Source organism: Thalia democratica, chromosome 5 (assembly GCF_965202585.1).
Source record: "Thalia democratica chromosome 5, ktThaDemo2.hap1.1, whole genome shotgun sequence".
NCBI lineage: Eukaryota > Metazoa > Chordata > Thaliacea > Salpida > Salpidae > Thalia > Thalia democratica.
In genome coordinates, this window is record NC_139169.1 from 59,565,364 (window position 1) to 59,580,551 (window position 15,188).

Sequence of the window (15,188 nt, forward strand, 5' to 3'; positions counted from 1 at the left end):
AAACTTACCTGACGGGAGTCTTAACAGCGATCAGGCAGGCTGTTGACTCAGGGCGAGGTTTCATCATTGCACATTGATGAAACTGACCTCTGCGATTGTTCCAAATGTGAACAACTCGGCCGTACAATTTCTCCCACGGGGAACTTGCGTTCGCGCAGTCCTCTTTCTTAAACAATCACTTGAGTTTAGTTTATTAATTTTTGACGAATAAGTTTCATTTTTAAATTTTTTTCTTAAAGTATAACCCAGCTCTTTTGCAAAAATAAACTAAAATAATTTGTTTTTTATCTAAAATATAGTAAGTTTATTTAGGTCTTAACATTATTCTAGAGCTTTTGTTTTATCTGTCAGTAATAATTTGATAGGATTTAATTGGTTATGAAAAATTATAGATGAGAATCGACCCAGATTTTTATCAACAATATTTAATTATATCATTTTATTTGAGTCCGTTGTTTTGACAAGAGATCTTTAAACTGTTGGTCAAATGTGGCGCGCAAAGCAAGTATTTGTGGTTTGCGAAAAGACGTGCTTTTTAGCTGACATATAATTACAATAATTAGTAATTAAAAAAGACTGTTTCTAAAAGTTTTGATTCTGTTAATACGCAAAAAACGTGTCAACAACTGTTAATTTATGTAATAGTTAGCTTTTTTTAGTATTAAAAGAACATAAACATAATTTAAAAGATTATTTTTGACTTACTAAACTTTCTGTGCACAGTAAAATTGATTTTTGCTTACTATGAGAATTATTTACCCAACCGGCAGTGCGTACCTGAGAAATACTGGTCTTTAATTACCTCTAGTAATCCTAAAACATATACATTTCCACAAATATCGCGTTTTTATACGCTTTTTACATTATGTTTCAATAATGGGATATAAAAATGTCATTTACAATGATCATTATTTTCGTTTATCTAATATTTGAATTAGATGTTTATACGCTTTTTACTTTTATGTTTCAATGAATAGGTATGTAAATGATAGTTGCAATGTTCATTATTTTCGTTTATATAAATTTTGTATGACCTTTTAAACATTTTTAACCCTATGTTTTAATCTTAGGGTGTGCAAACTTAAACTTCACTGATCGTTATTTTCGTTAAATAAATAAATTGCAATATGTTTGTTTTAAATACATTGGATTTGGTATACAAGTTTTGATTTCACAACTTTTTTCTAAATCCTTTAGTTTGAAGTAATTTAGATTTGATACAGTACAATTAATATTAAAATATAATCGATTGGTTTACAAATTTTGTTTTTAGTTTTTTATCTTAGAGTAGTAAAAAAAACATTTTTAACACAGCGTTTTTCTGCTAAAAAATGCGTACCCAACAGCCAACGCGTACATAAGCGGCAGGTTACTGTAATTATTAGTTTGGATGAATTCTCGGAAACGTAGATTTCTACAATAAGTAGTTAACTTAAAAAAGCTATAAAAAGTTCTATGTATGTTTAAAGAGTGTTTTTAGAACTTCTTCGCTTTCTTATTTTTGAAATACCACTTGAAACTTAAGAAAATAAAAAAAATTAACAAATAATACTTTTGAGACAACCTTTGTATCCTTTTCAGGTGATAAAACTATTCGGCAGACCGAATTGTTTATAAAAAGTTTTCTGCGGGCAGCATGTATTTTAAATTATCATAGTAGTCACTGTAAACATTTTAATTCAACCAATTTCAAAAACAACCAATACTAAAGCTTATATTATTTTTATGCTTATTGTAAGTTTTTACTACAAATCTAATTCAATTGCTTAAAAAGTATGTTTTTAGCTTAAAATTGTATCGCAAGCCGCAATTTGCTGACCTCTAAATTATCCGATCCCTGATTAAAGAAGTAATAACACTTCTTAGTGTTTTTAAAGTGTATTTTACAATTGTTTTTTTTTTGTCTTTTGTATCTACTATTTTGCATTTATTATAGAAGATTATATAACATACATTTTTTCATGAAAAAAATCTAATAAATAGTTGTAATAATAATTACTTTAGTGATGTCATTCACAAGTTTAACATTTTATATAAAAAAATTTCAACTTGACATCCCGTTATCTTTTTCCACAGAAAAAGTAGCTCGAATTCTTAGTAAGCAGTTAATCTGTCCATTACTCAAGTAAACTTAACAGTAAATCAATCACTTTACAAGCAAATTTTACTTCACAAGTAAAATGATCCCGTCAAATAAGCCGAGTACTTCTAAGAATGGTGTTAATGCTGCTAGTGTGGTTAGTAGTGAATTATAAAGTACTACTATTTTAACTTTAGCATTTTTCATTTACATAAAGATATTTTTTTGTAATGTTTTATAGTTTTTTGTAAACTACAAAGTGTTTTGAAACCTTATCCTCAACTAGAATAGTTTAAATGAACTTTATAATCTATTTTCTTAATTGTTAAAAAATTAACAGCAGCTTGATAGTCGCTCAAAGGCTCTAACAATTATTCATAACCACCTCATAGCATTGCAAATAAGTTATCAAAGAGATTGCGCTAGATTAGCGCAGGAGTATAACGCAAAGTACTTTGATCCTTTGTTGAACCTAAGAAGCTGCATCTTACGTTCAGGGCAGAGCGAAAAACGCAAGTTAGTTGAGTAAAGTAGATAAATGTTTGTATAACTTTAAATTTTTGTATCAAATTTGTTAACACTACTTGTTTGAGTTATAGCTAAAGCTAAAAAAACATCTTAAACTTGTAGTATTTTGGTAAAAGCTTACCCCTTTTAAAGTGCATAAACTTTTAAGATGATAAATAGTTTTGCTTTGAATGAATGTTATAGTTTTATTTTAATCAAAACCTACTGTATTTTATTTGTTTAAATAAATTGTTAAAAAGTACTGTACTTGTTTTAGCTCAAAAAATTTATTGAAATATTTTACCTTTTACTGTATTTTGTTTTACAACAACAAATTTTTCAAACAACTGTATAAAACATAACTGTTTACCATTTTTTTCAAAGCGCAAGGTTGCAAAGTACACTTGAAGCCATAGAGGCTTCTGACTTGGAGTCAAGTGACTGTGAATCTTTTCAAAGACTAACAAAGTATTGTAAAGGGCTTACAATAGGTAATACTTTCTTTATTTACCTGCTGTATATTTGTTGTCAAGTTTGTTTCTCAATAATAAAGTATTTTGTAAAGAATTGTTTGCGAACGGTATACTTTTATATTTAAATCAAAGTCAAGCTGATGTAATCATAAGGTCGTTTTTTATTCAAGCTTAAAATTTTAGTAACATAATCTAATAACAAAAAGTATCTAAGGAACTAAATTTTTGTATGGCAAGGGTTTTTATTTTTTTGTTTGAACAAAAACCATTAGACATATTTATTAATCTTTATTATTGTTCATAAACTAAAACATACCATGTTAAACATAGCTTTTTATGTTTATTCTCATCAGAATTTTTAGATTTTTGATAATTAAGTACCAAAAATTAAGAAAATTTGAACTACAATGGTAAGTACTATTTGCTTTAAACTAAAACAAATCGTTTTTTCAAGATTAGTTTCACTAGTTTAGAAGTTTTGGATTTTCATAATTAAACACAAAAATTAGGAACTTGAAATATACTAGTAAGCAAAACTGTGTTTAATATTTAAAATTAAGAAAATAATAGTACAAAGTCTGTGTCTTAAATAAACCAAAAAAAACCAACTCAGTTAATAAGCCTGGACTGAGCAGTAGGAGACGTCCAGGAATTTTCTGGAAATCTGTGCTGCTAAACTGCAGCCCAATATTTAGCTCATTAATACGAAACAAGGAGCGCCAACTCCTAACTTATATTGAGGATGTAAAGTATGAGCTGATGCCGTTTAATGGGAGCAGTCACTCCTTGGAGGACAGTAAGTATTAATTTTTGAAGTGAACTAAAAACCTAGAGGATTTTTCTATTCTTTTCTACAAATTCTATGTAATTTTACTGTAATATATTTATACTAAAAACTTATTATTTTATTGTTTAACAAAATTTCTAGAACTTACCTGAGCAATATTTTAAATCAACTAAAATTTTATTTTTCAGGTGAAGTCCATGGTTTTAGGGTCACCTTCACGTTTTGTAGAACCAATCCTCTCTTTTATAATAGGCAACTGGTGAAAGAGTATTTGATTAACATCCATCCCAAACCAAACAGCGATCGTTCAAGTATGCTCGGTAAGTTTTATTAAAACGTTTAACTCCTACTAAGTTAAGAGTTTGTTGCTTTTATGTGTAAAGTTTAAATTTTAGAATGCTGTTGAATATACCATAAAGTTGTTAAAAATTTTACTATTAAATACATTACTTTTCGGTTTTTAAAACTGCTTGTAAAAAGTTTGTTAAACTGATAGTTAGTTATTACTTTACTATCTTTATAAATAAACTCATTAAAACAATAGAACACTCGGATAAAACCATGTCTGAAGAGATATCTACGTACCAAGGACCCCGTCTTATACAAATCACAGGCAATAAGATTGAGTGGGTGAACCACGGTGAGACTCTTTTGTGTTTTTGCACTTTTTTTTCTTGATATAAACTTTTTTTAATCAAATTTGCTAATAATAGCAACTAAACTAAGATAAAGAGTTAACTGTTTGTAGAAAAACCTGTTTTAGTTATAACGATTACCTATTTGCATTATATGTGGTCATTAGTTTGATTTGTTTGATAGTTTTTGTTTAAAATAAGAGTTCCCGAAAAATATGTAGACATCACTCTGTCAAAACTACTTTTATTTTTTTTTTTAATTACAAATAGAAATCTTTTTTTTTTCATCTGTATTAAGTATTAAAAACACATTTAATTAATTTTAATTTTGTTTTTGATTTGTATATTTTTAATTAAATCTCTTTATTAAAAATATACTTCCATTTTTTTATCCCATTTAAATATAGTTTTACTAAAAATAATGTTCTAGTTAGAAATGTTTTATTTAAGATATATAAGAAAATTCGCAGTGATGAAAAAAATTTAACTAGATCATATTGGTTACCTATATGAGAAAATATCAAGAGAATACCAGTTCTTATACTTTTTGATAGAACAAATATCATATTATAATAAAAAAGTACGGTCAATAAAAAACGTTTCATTGTTTATAAGTATTACTTAACTGTTTAAAATACTCGTGTTACAGACTTTTTTTGACATTTCTTAAACAATTGACGTTTTTATAATGAAACAAACAAATTTAAGTACTCATAATTTAACTACTACATTTCTACAAATTCAATTGAAACTCTTAATAATTGATTGTTTCATACAGAAGACAATTTAAAGTTGGAAAATCACACGGAGTTGAACAGCCTAGTTTCATTTTTCCAGTTTAGCTGGAATGAAAAAGAAGGTTTTAACGAAGATGCCGAACGGTTTGTTATTAACTTTGTAAAAGTTTAATTAAAGTCAGTTAGAATACTTTATGTTAGCAGTATACTAACATAAAACTTTTATATAATAATTAAAGTGTTTAAGCCAAAATATTTAAAGTAAGCTAAGGTTATAAACACTTTTCTTGTTTTAATATTGTTGAAGACTAGAAAAAATATATTACTGGCTGATTATAAGTTTTGATTGAAATTAATCTAAGTTAAATATAATTTTTAATTACCTTTTTATTTTCTTTTTTAAATAAAATAATTAATTGACATTATTTTTTTAATCACCAAACAAACTTAGCATAATAATTGTTTTCAGTGACTACATGGTAGGTACGTATATGAAGGATATCATGGTCCCCAACGCTTACTGTATCTATAAGAAGATAAAAGCAAGTTAGTATAAAACTATACATATTTTTTTACAATAAATTGAAATAAAGCATTCTACGATCTGTAAACTATCTAAGACTGATAACTTTAAGCCTAAAAAATCTTTCAAGTGTAAACTTTTATTGAATTTATAAAAGATTAGTTACATTAAAACATAGATATGCGTAAAAAAATATCAATAACATAAGCTTTTGCCATTTATTATCATTAGAAGGTTTGCTATACAAATAAAAAACAAGAAGTTTTTTAAATATTTATATTTTATACACGCCGAAACTTAGCGTAAATAATATTTTCATGGAAAATTTTTAATTGAACGTATAAGTTTATCGAAAAATTCAAACTTACAGCATCTATGCAAGAAGAAAATCCTTCTCAATCGTCCGATTTGCTTCAATTCAAGTTTGATAAACCAACATCTTCAACGAATATAATAAACAATCAAGCATTAAATTCAAAAGAATTTCAAGCTAACAAACTAACCTTGGTACCAAGCGCAAAAACTGACAAAAAAGAAAACAACCACAATTCTACTTTGAATGAGCAATCTCAGTTAAGTTCTGCACAAAAAATTAATAGTTTATTTCTCCAGCTTATTTCAGAGCTGAAAAAATCTAAAGAAGGAGACTCACTGGAAGAAGTAGAATACAACGTTCCGATGCCGAGCTCAGGCTGGTGCAACAGCAGCGAATCTGACGTAGGGGAAGCAAAGTCGCTAGCTGATACCTGGGAAGAAAATAATACTTTAGAAAATTTAATTAAAGAAGCTACAAATGAAATTGGGGTACCAGTTAGATTCAAAAATTGTACAGGACTGAATCATAAATCAAGGTCTGAAGAACTTATCAGCCAAACTCATGCGCCTATCAACTTTAAGAAAGTGGTAAGAAAATGTAAATCACACCACGTATACCCTACATACAATAAGCCTTTACTGAAAAAAGTATCACCAATTTCGTCAAATTCAAGTATCGAATCGGAAGATGTCGAAAACTTTGTCGACTCGTTAGTAAAAGGCAACACAAATGTGTCGATTGCGGATCTGAACAACCTCGCTCAAAAATCTTCAGGTTCCTCTCTAAAAGCCACTTCATCGCAATGTAGCATATCTACTATAAGCGAACCGGCAACCACTAGTACTCCAAAATCAACCTCTTCAGTTGATTTAACCACTTTACAAGATGTCAAAGCCGAAGATACTTGTTTGAAGTCTTCAACTGGCGAAATTAAACAATTCAGTAAACATGACAACAAATTGTCAAGAAAACGTCGTACACCTTGGTAAGCTTTTAAGTTTAGGTTAACAACTTATAACCATAAATAACAATCTAAAACTGTTATTATATTTAATTTGCAGCGAGTCTGGATCAACTTACACAACAGAGCAGATTAAAAGAAGAAAATGTTCTTTGCTCCATAATCAACAGAATAAATCTAAAGTGTTAGTTATACACAATCTAGCTTACTTAATCTTTCTAAATTGTGTAAAAAGATATATTATGTTTAACATTAATTTCTTCATCCCTATTTTTAAAATTTGTACTAATTTCAGACACTATATTGCGAAAGAAAACAATAAAGTCTGCAACAAAAGAAAAACTATGTTAGTCTTTTTTTGCTGAGTGAAACTTTAAGAACTTTTCTTCTGTTTAATAATACTATTTTTAACTTTATGATTTGTAGACAAAATTATGTACTAAACTTTAGTCTATAAGCTGTGGTAATACTTTTAATTTAAAAAATACTTAATTATCAGTTAGTTTTAAACTGGTAAAAAACTGATTTAGTTAGAAAACTATACTAAACAGGGATACAAGCAACAACTATGATGCTAAAAGGCCAAAACTTTGTAAGTAAAAAATATATTGATAAATTTTAAGATTATACTTTGTGGTAAAAAATTTACATACAGCAGGCGTAAAGCAAATCAATGAGACTCCAAAAACTAAAAGAAAGCGACCTGGTTTCTTCAAAGAAATTTTTTTGATTTACAAATATGGTTAGCTTTAGTGTTGTGATATATTATTACTTCAAACCTTAGAAGAAAGTAATAAGTGTTTTGTTTTTTGATATACAAATTAGTATTGAGATAACTTTAAACTTAATTCAGTATCAACAAAAAAAATTTTTATAAAAAGTTTATGCTTTTCTGGTATTCAAGCTTTTTAAAGTTAAACAAAATTTGCATCAAAATAATCTTTCAAAGTGACTTAGGAATAGTTTTAGTTTTATACATTCTAAAATGAAAATAAAAAATCAATTACTAAATTTTAATAATATACATTTAGTTAACATTTTAATTAAAAATTTAAGCAGCAACTTCAGCTTTTAATTGGACGTTCAAAAGGAAACGAAAGTCTAACCGCAAATAATTAAATCAATAAATGTTTCCTGTTTTTTATGAAGATATCTGCCCAATAGTGGTTAGGAAACTTTGTGTTTGTCAATTGTCTACCAAGTATTTATGCCTCACGATGTTAATAAAAAAACAAAAAAAAATCTTGTTTTAGTATTATAACCACTAGATATAAGTAAATGTATAGTAAATAAATCTTTAAACTTTCTTTGTTAAAGTTGTTAATGTTTATAGATGGATACGAACTTTTATACACGAACACCTAACTAAGTCTAAAGGGTGTTTATTACACTGAGATAATACTGTGTTTGATCAAAATTTATAATATAACCACTGACCGATGGCTCGGTCGTAGTTAGGTTAGGTAATTGCTTATTCTGGCTCTTCGCCTTTGTTTGTGACCGCGTTATGCGTTTTATGTCGTCCATCGATAAGCGTTTGGACGACATGAAATATTAGTTAAGTTATATATATGAATAATGTTATAAAACGTTCTAATGGAACGATCGTTAACTTTAATGTATTGAGCTTACTAATAATCTAGTGTTTAGAAGACAACTTAAAGTGAATGGTGATTTTATATACATTAAAAAACAAAACACGACAATGTGATAAAGTAACGTGATGAAGTTCTACCACAACTGACTCGAGGTTTTCTTAAGCTTAGTGACTGTACGCTGGCTATGATTTACAAAACTCGAGCGATTCTTCTATCCTTTGCAGTACTTCTATTCCCTTTGCCCGATCCGTCAACAACAACCCAAACATTCTTTTAACATACTAAGAAAAACTTATTTATTTTTTTTACTCTCTTCTCTACTTACTACGTCACGCGCAAAATCCTTTTTGTAATTTTACTCTTTAAACTTATGTTGACTCCTTTGATGTAATTTTCACTTAAACTTATCTTTGACTCCTTCATTGTACTTCTAGAAACAAGTAGTAAACTACTACTTGTTATACTACCCTTCCTACCTTACTTAATTGTTTTGTTTTATTTCTGAGTGCTAAAATCTTTGAAGTTTTTTTTTCTCGTTCTAGCTTTTGAAACAAGTAGAAGCTACTACTTGTTATAATAAGAGTTATATGTATTTAAGCAAAAAAATTAAACTAACTAAGACTTAAAACTAGACTAGACTTCTAAGACATTGTCAGCTTACTAGTTAGTCTATTTCGCGGTCAATTCATCAAGTTTAACTAATCTTATTTTTTAAATGGCCATAACAATTACTGGTTAAAACTTTTTGGTATGTTTTAAAAATTCAGAAAAAACATCTGCGTCTCTTTTATAACTATGTTTTTAATCAAAAATTGTATCCAAAGCCTGTATTATAAACAAAGAATATAAAACTTAAGATAATTATTTAATTTATAATTCCGTAAAACAAAAAATAAAACAAAAAGAAGCTTTTGCTTTTTTATAAGTCAAAACTTAAAAACATTTAAGGTATGTTTTAGGAGGAAAAAAATTACAAGTTACCAGCCGTATAGCTTACAAATAAGTAAAAAATAATATTTAAAACTAAGTTACTCTAGTCAGAACACTAGGTTATAAGTTAATAAATTAAAATTGTTCCAGTTAAAGGTTTATAAGATTTTTATTTTACTGATTTGTAATTAAATTTCTTATCCAACGCAATTTTTTGCACTCGATGCCACAGTATGTGCTACGTAGAACTTTCCTAAAATCATTGACTAATATAAGAGTCGAAAAAATGCGGCCTGCGGGCTACATGCTGCTTACGAAGGCTAAAAGTGCGGCCCGCGAGCACACAAATGTGACCCGTGAATAGATAGTGTGGGTTTAGAAGTACACTTGATTGTATATTCTGCATAAAGTTGAAAACTTACACTAAATATTTCAAATCTTTAAAAATTAAAACTACATCTACGGCCAAAAAATACTTTCAAAGCTCGGCCCGCAACCACCAAATACCTTTCAACTCCTAGACTAGTACTTTAAGTTTGGCTATATCAGGAAATTAGTAGTGTTAATCAACTTATTCAACATAAAGTTTTATATAGAGAAGTAAATGCTGCTTGCTTGCTTTTGTAAACATTACAACACAAAAACATTATTTAGTACAATTTTAAGTCACTTGTCAAAATTAGTTATATCTCTGAACCTTTTAATCTTTAAATACAGCTAAAAACTACTCTTTTTACTGACAAGTAGGAATATAATAAAACAACTGCTAGTTTACTAAAGTAAACACATTAGCATTCGTTTTAAGATTTTCGTGAAAGTTCTTTGAATTCTGTAAATTGTGCAAAATAGTTGAACTATAATAAGAGTTGCCTGGCTTAAGAAGGCAAAAAAAAGTTTTAGTAAATCGGAATACTAGTGTATTCATATAGTTAAGACCGTTTTGTCATTATTTTTTACTGGGTTATAACTTAAGATACATAATAATTAAAAACAATAACAAATAATAATGTTACTAACAAAGAATAGATAAATTTTGTAGTTTATTGAAATACCTATATGTAAAACAAAAATAAAATAATTATTCAAATTATTTCGTCATTGGTTGATAATTGCTTCTAGTCAATTACCTTTTTTTCTGCTTTTCATTTAGCTTCTTATCTTCATACTTCTTTTTGTACTCTGCCATCAAATCAGTGTACAACTTAAAGTCGAGCGGCAAAAAGCAGCAGAAAATAGCCTGGTCTACAACATCCGGGTTACTTTGCAACCAGTCAAAGACCGTTTCGAAGGCCACTTTAGCCGCCTTGTCCTTCGGGTATCCGTAGATTCCGGTTGAAATGCAGCAAAAGGCGATTGATTTCAGATTATTCTCCTTCACCAGGTCCAAGCAGGTTTTGTAGCAGCTGGAAAGTTCCTCTGTATGCTCGCCTATTGGTCCGACAGTGTGAATGACGTGTTTGGTAGGTAGGTTGTATCCCTTGGTGATTTTTGATTGACCAGTCTCGCACCCTCCTAATGTATTGCATTCTTCAAGTAAATTTCCACCTGCTGCTCTGTGGATGCGGCCGTCTACACCAGCTCCTCCTAACAAAAAGCTACTTGCAGCGTTGACTAACGCATCAACTTGTAATTCTGGGGTGTCACCTTTTTGCACTACAATTTTGTTTAAAATATCCATGTTCTTTGTTAAAAACATCTCGAATGTACAATTTCAGAAATATCTATTAATTATTATGTTTGTCTAGCATTGGTTATGGTCTATATTGAGTTTTTTACAGGAACCTTCTAAAATTCATAGTTATATCTTATTTTTTACATTGCTTTAAGCGAGGTGCAAATAATGGTACTTAAATTAAAAAAAATGGTTTTGATTGACTAGTTTTATTTAAAAAACATTCTATTAGTTGGGTACAAAGGTACTCAAATTTGAATTTATTTTTGAGTAAAAAAATAAGTAAAGCTAAAATATCATATAAGTTAATTAAAATGACGGTTTAAAAATCATTTAAGTTCAGAAGTTTTAGCTAATTAGTATATTATTTTTGAAAATTTTGTAAGAGTTTACTGATTAAAAACTATTACTGAAATGAAGTTATTAAAAATAATTATACAACTAAAAGATATATACACAGTCGTTATAAGTCAATAAAATTTTATGATTATTATTTTAATATGAAATATCAAAAAGTTTAAATTGGATTACTCAGATTTACATGTAGTTTGTAAGTAATACAATAAGTAAGTAAGAATTGCAAGGCTGTTACTGTTGTATTTTAGAATTGCGTTATTTAAAGGTACAAAAATAAAAAGTAAGTAAATTTAAAGTCTTAAAACTGATTTGTTTTACCTTAGAAAATGATTATAAATCAATAGAAAAATATTAACTTATTTAAGTGCTTAAATTAACTTACTTGAATAAAACCGACAAGTACTATAAATATTTTTTTGCTAAAATTAAATAATTGACTAACTTTTAATGAGCTTGTATAATTTAGTATTTGCAAAAACTTTTTACACCGTACATAATAAATTCCAACAGCTTTTTAAGATAAAGTAAAAGAACTAAAAGTACTTTTAAGCTCGAATTAATACCTACAAAACATAGGCGGATCTAATTTATTTTATGAAAAATACACAAACTAATCTGAATTCTTCAAAAAACCTTCAAACAAACTGGAGTTTTACTAAAGTTTTAAAGTTTTTAACTGATACTAAAACAAACAAATTATAATTTTATACCACTCATATTTTTAGATATTTCTTAACTATTTATTTACAAAAGTTACAAAGAATAAATTCTACTTGTAAAACAAAAATTATAACTAATTATTCGTTAAAATAGTTAAGTATTTACCTTTAGAGTCTAAATCCTTTATTTTATAGTGGGAAAAGATAAAAATTCTATCAATGTAACAAATCAGTATTGTAATGCTTAATCTATACATAAATTTTAGCAACTAAAGTAGTAGTACTGTTCACTAAACTCATAAAATACTTACACACTTGTAATATTAATACTAACTTATTTTAGTAATATAATTTAAACTTATATTGTAGAAATGTCCTTTAAAGTTACGTCCTAAGCTCTTGCTCTTAGCCTTTTTAGCTACAACTGATTTAACAAACTATTTTTTGGTATATTATAGTTTCAATTCAAAAATAATGCTGATTTAATTCCTGCTTAATTCCAATTAACTAATAGATAATAACACTTAATATTACTAAGTAGCTTTATAGTTTCTGTACAATACTTTATCAAAACAGTTAAACTTTGAAAAAAAAAGTAGCAATTTTTTGAAACAAAATTGCAAGCCTTAGGGTTGTTAGACTTATGTAGTAACTAGTAAGTGGCAAAAACTAATAGGTACTGTTATTAAAAAAAAACAAGACTCTTAACATAAAATAAAATATGACTTTTTAAAAGTCGAATAGATTTACATTAAATTATAAAAGTATCTAATTTAGTTTGATTTTTACATAAAACACTTCTAACAGGCTCATTTTTTAAAACAGCTTGAAAAAATCAAATAAACACGATTTAGTCTGAAAGTTCTTGATTTATATCTAATGTGTTTTGTGTTTCGTTTCGAAGTTGAAACTTTTTCAGAGTTTTCGAGTTTAACAGGTATTCAGCACAATGAATGTTTTCAATTGAAGGATTTTAGTACTATTTTCCTGTAGAAATATAATTTAAAATAGTTGCTTTTTTAAACTAATTACAAGTTTAAACTTAAGTACTCAATAACCATTATTTATTTAAACTAAACAGATGAAACTGTAAAAGTTGTAAAAGCTTATCAAAATATCTACTTAAATTTAAATAACTAAATTTATTAGGAAACTTACAAAGGAATAATAAGTTTTTTTTTAATATAAAATTTTTTTGCGCCCATAATTCAATGCGGAAGTTATTTGCAATATTAATAACACAAAAATTTATAATTTAGAAAATTAGCTTAATTGAGATGTATTTTCGTTTAATTTCAGAATTTTTTTCTAAAAACAAGTTAAATGTTATAAAAACGTATCTATTAAAATTAAACAGCTGTTATTTTATGTGTTTTACAAGGTAGCCATTCTTTGCCATTTAACTAGAATGCGTAATTGTTATTAATTTTAGTTTGAAAATATTCTCAATAAAAAAAGCTCTTTATGCCAGTGTGGATGTTATTTAATTTGTGTGTTCAAAAAACTCTTTACGGTTAAAAAAATATTTTTAAGGATTTACAATTTCTGTCGTTTTTTTATACCTAGTAAAAAGTTTAAATTTCTCATGCAACTATTAGACACGTAAAGAAGTACATTGTTAATAAAGTTATTTAAAAATATAACAAAATACATTTCGTTTTTCTTAAATTTATTTTAGTACTTTCGTAGTAAGGCTCATCAGAAATTGTATCTTACTAAGATATAATGAATTGAAATTGAAATAAAATTATACTGTAGTTTAAAGTTTTTAAGTATAAAATAACGTAATAATCGAATGTTAAAAATTAACTAAATGCTTATGCTGCAACATTTGGAATACTAATAAAACTCGTTAGACTAAAAACAATCTAAAATAAACCAGCGATAAAAGTAAAATTAAAACTACACTTTAAAATAAAACTTAACAAGAAAAACTAACTACTTTAAAATTACTTAATATAAGGTTTTAAAAAGTCTAGTTTGGTATACGAAATTTTTCTGCTTACTTAAACTGGGCCTTAAAGATTGAATACATAAGGCTTCCAGAATATGCAGCTGAAAAGAGTTCTCCGCTCTTACTAAAACTGAAAAATTTTCTCTTTTATAATTTTTAGTACGCTTAGGATTGTCCAACAAATGTTGCCTAATCACCGAGAAGTATTTTTTCTTGGTTTCTTCGAAAGGCCATCAAGTTTTTCCAGCTGCATATTCTGGAAGCCTTATGTATTCAATCTTTAATCAATCAGTATGATTTTATTTCAATTTCAATTCATTATATCTTAGTAAGATACAATTTCTGATGAGCTTTACTACGAAAGTACTAAAATAAATTTAAGAAAAATAAAATGTTTTTTTTTAATATTTTTTTGATAAGTTATGCACCGGAAAAAAGCTGTTAATAAAGCTATAATTAAAAGTAATAAAGTTGTAGTGATTTTTCAACAACGCAAGACTTTCAATAAAGTTTCAATTCATATTGTGCTTAAGTTCAATCAGCAGCAGCATTAAGCTATTCAAAAATTGTATTGAAAATTTATTTATGCTTTATATACAGCTGAAACAGATTGAGCTTGCAGCTCCGACTTATCAATTATTTGAAGATCGAATGTTATAACTTAAAAAACAAGCTTTTAAAATTTTTTTTTATTATTTTTAGTTTAAATTTTAAGTCAACTTAACATTTTAAAAACGTATTTAAGCGCGACCTAAAGAGTATAAATGTCAGCATCCTGTTTACCAAAACACCCAATTATCAAGAGAAGCTTCACTTTAATTATTTTAAGTAGCAGTAGAAATCGATGTTGTTTTTACTTATCTATTTATTTTTGTTTCTAAGTAATTTTCCCTCGTTAGTTTGTTTTTATTTGCTTTTAATATTGGCTACATTTTACATTATATTTTAGTGTGGACAACACTTGGAGCGTCGCTCGAGCACCACCTAGAAAAGACAAAA

The 15,188-nt window shown here is 27.4% G+C and overlaps 1 non-coding gene and 1 pseudogene across 1 annotated transcript; one reads left to right on the top strand and one right to left on the bottom strand.

Moving 5' to 3' along the window:
* LOC145837334 (U1 spliceosomal RNA) lies at window positions 1-164 on the top strand. Its single transcript, XR_014369970.1, has one exon. It is a non-coding gene; the product is annotated as a U1 spliceosomal RNA (small nuclear RNA).
* A 10,506-nt stretch (window positions 165-10,670) lies between these two features.
* On the bottom strand, window positions 10,671-11,225 carry LOC145836688 (ADP-ribose glycohydrolase MACROD2 pseudogene; annotated as a pseudogene).
* Between the last annotated feature and the right edge of the window lie 3,963 nt (window positions 11,226-15,188).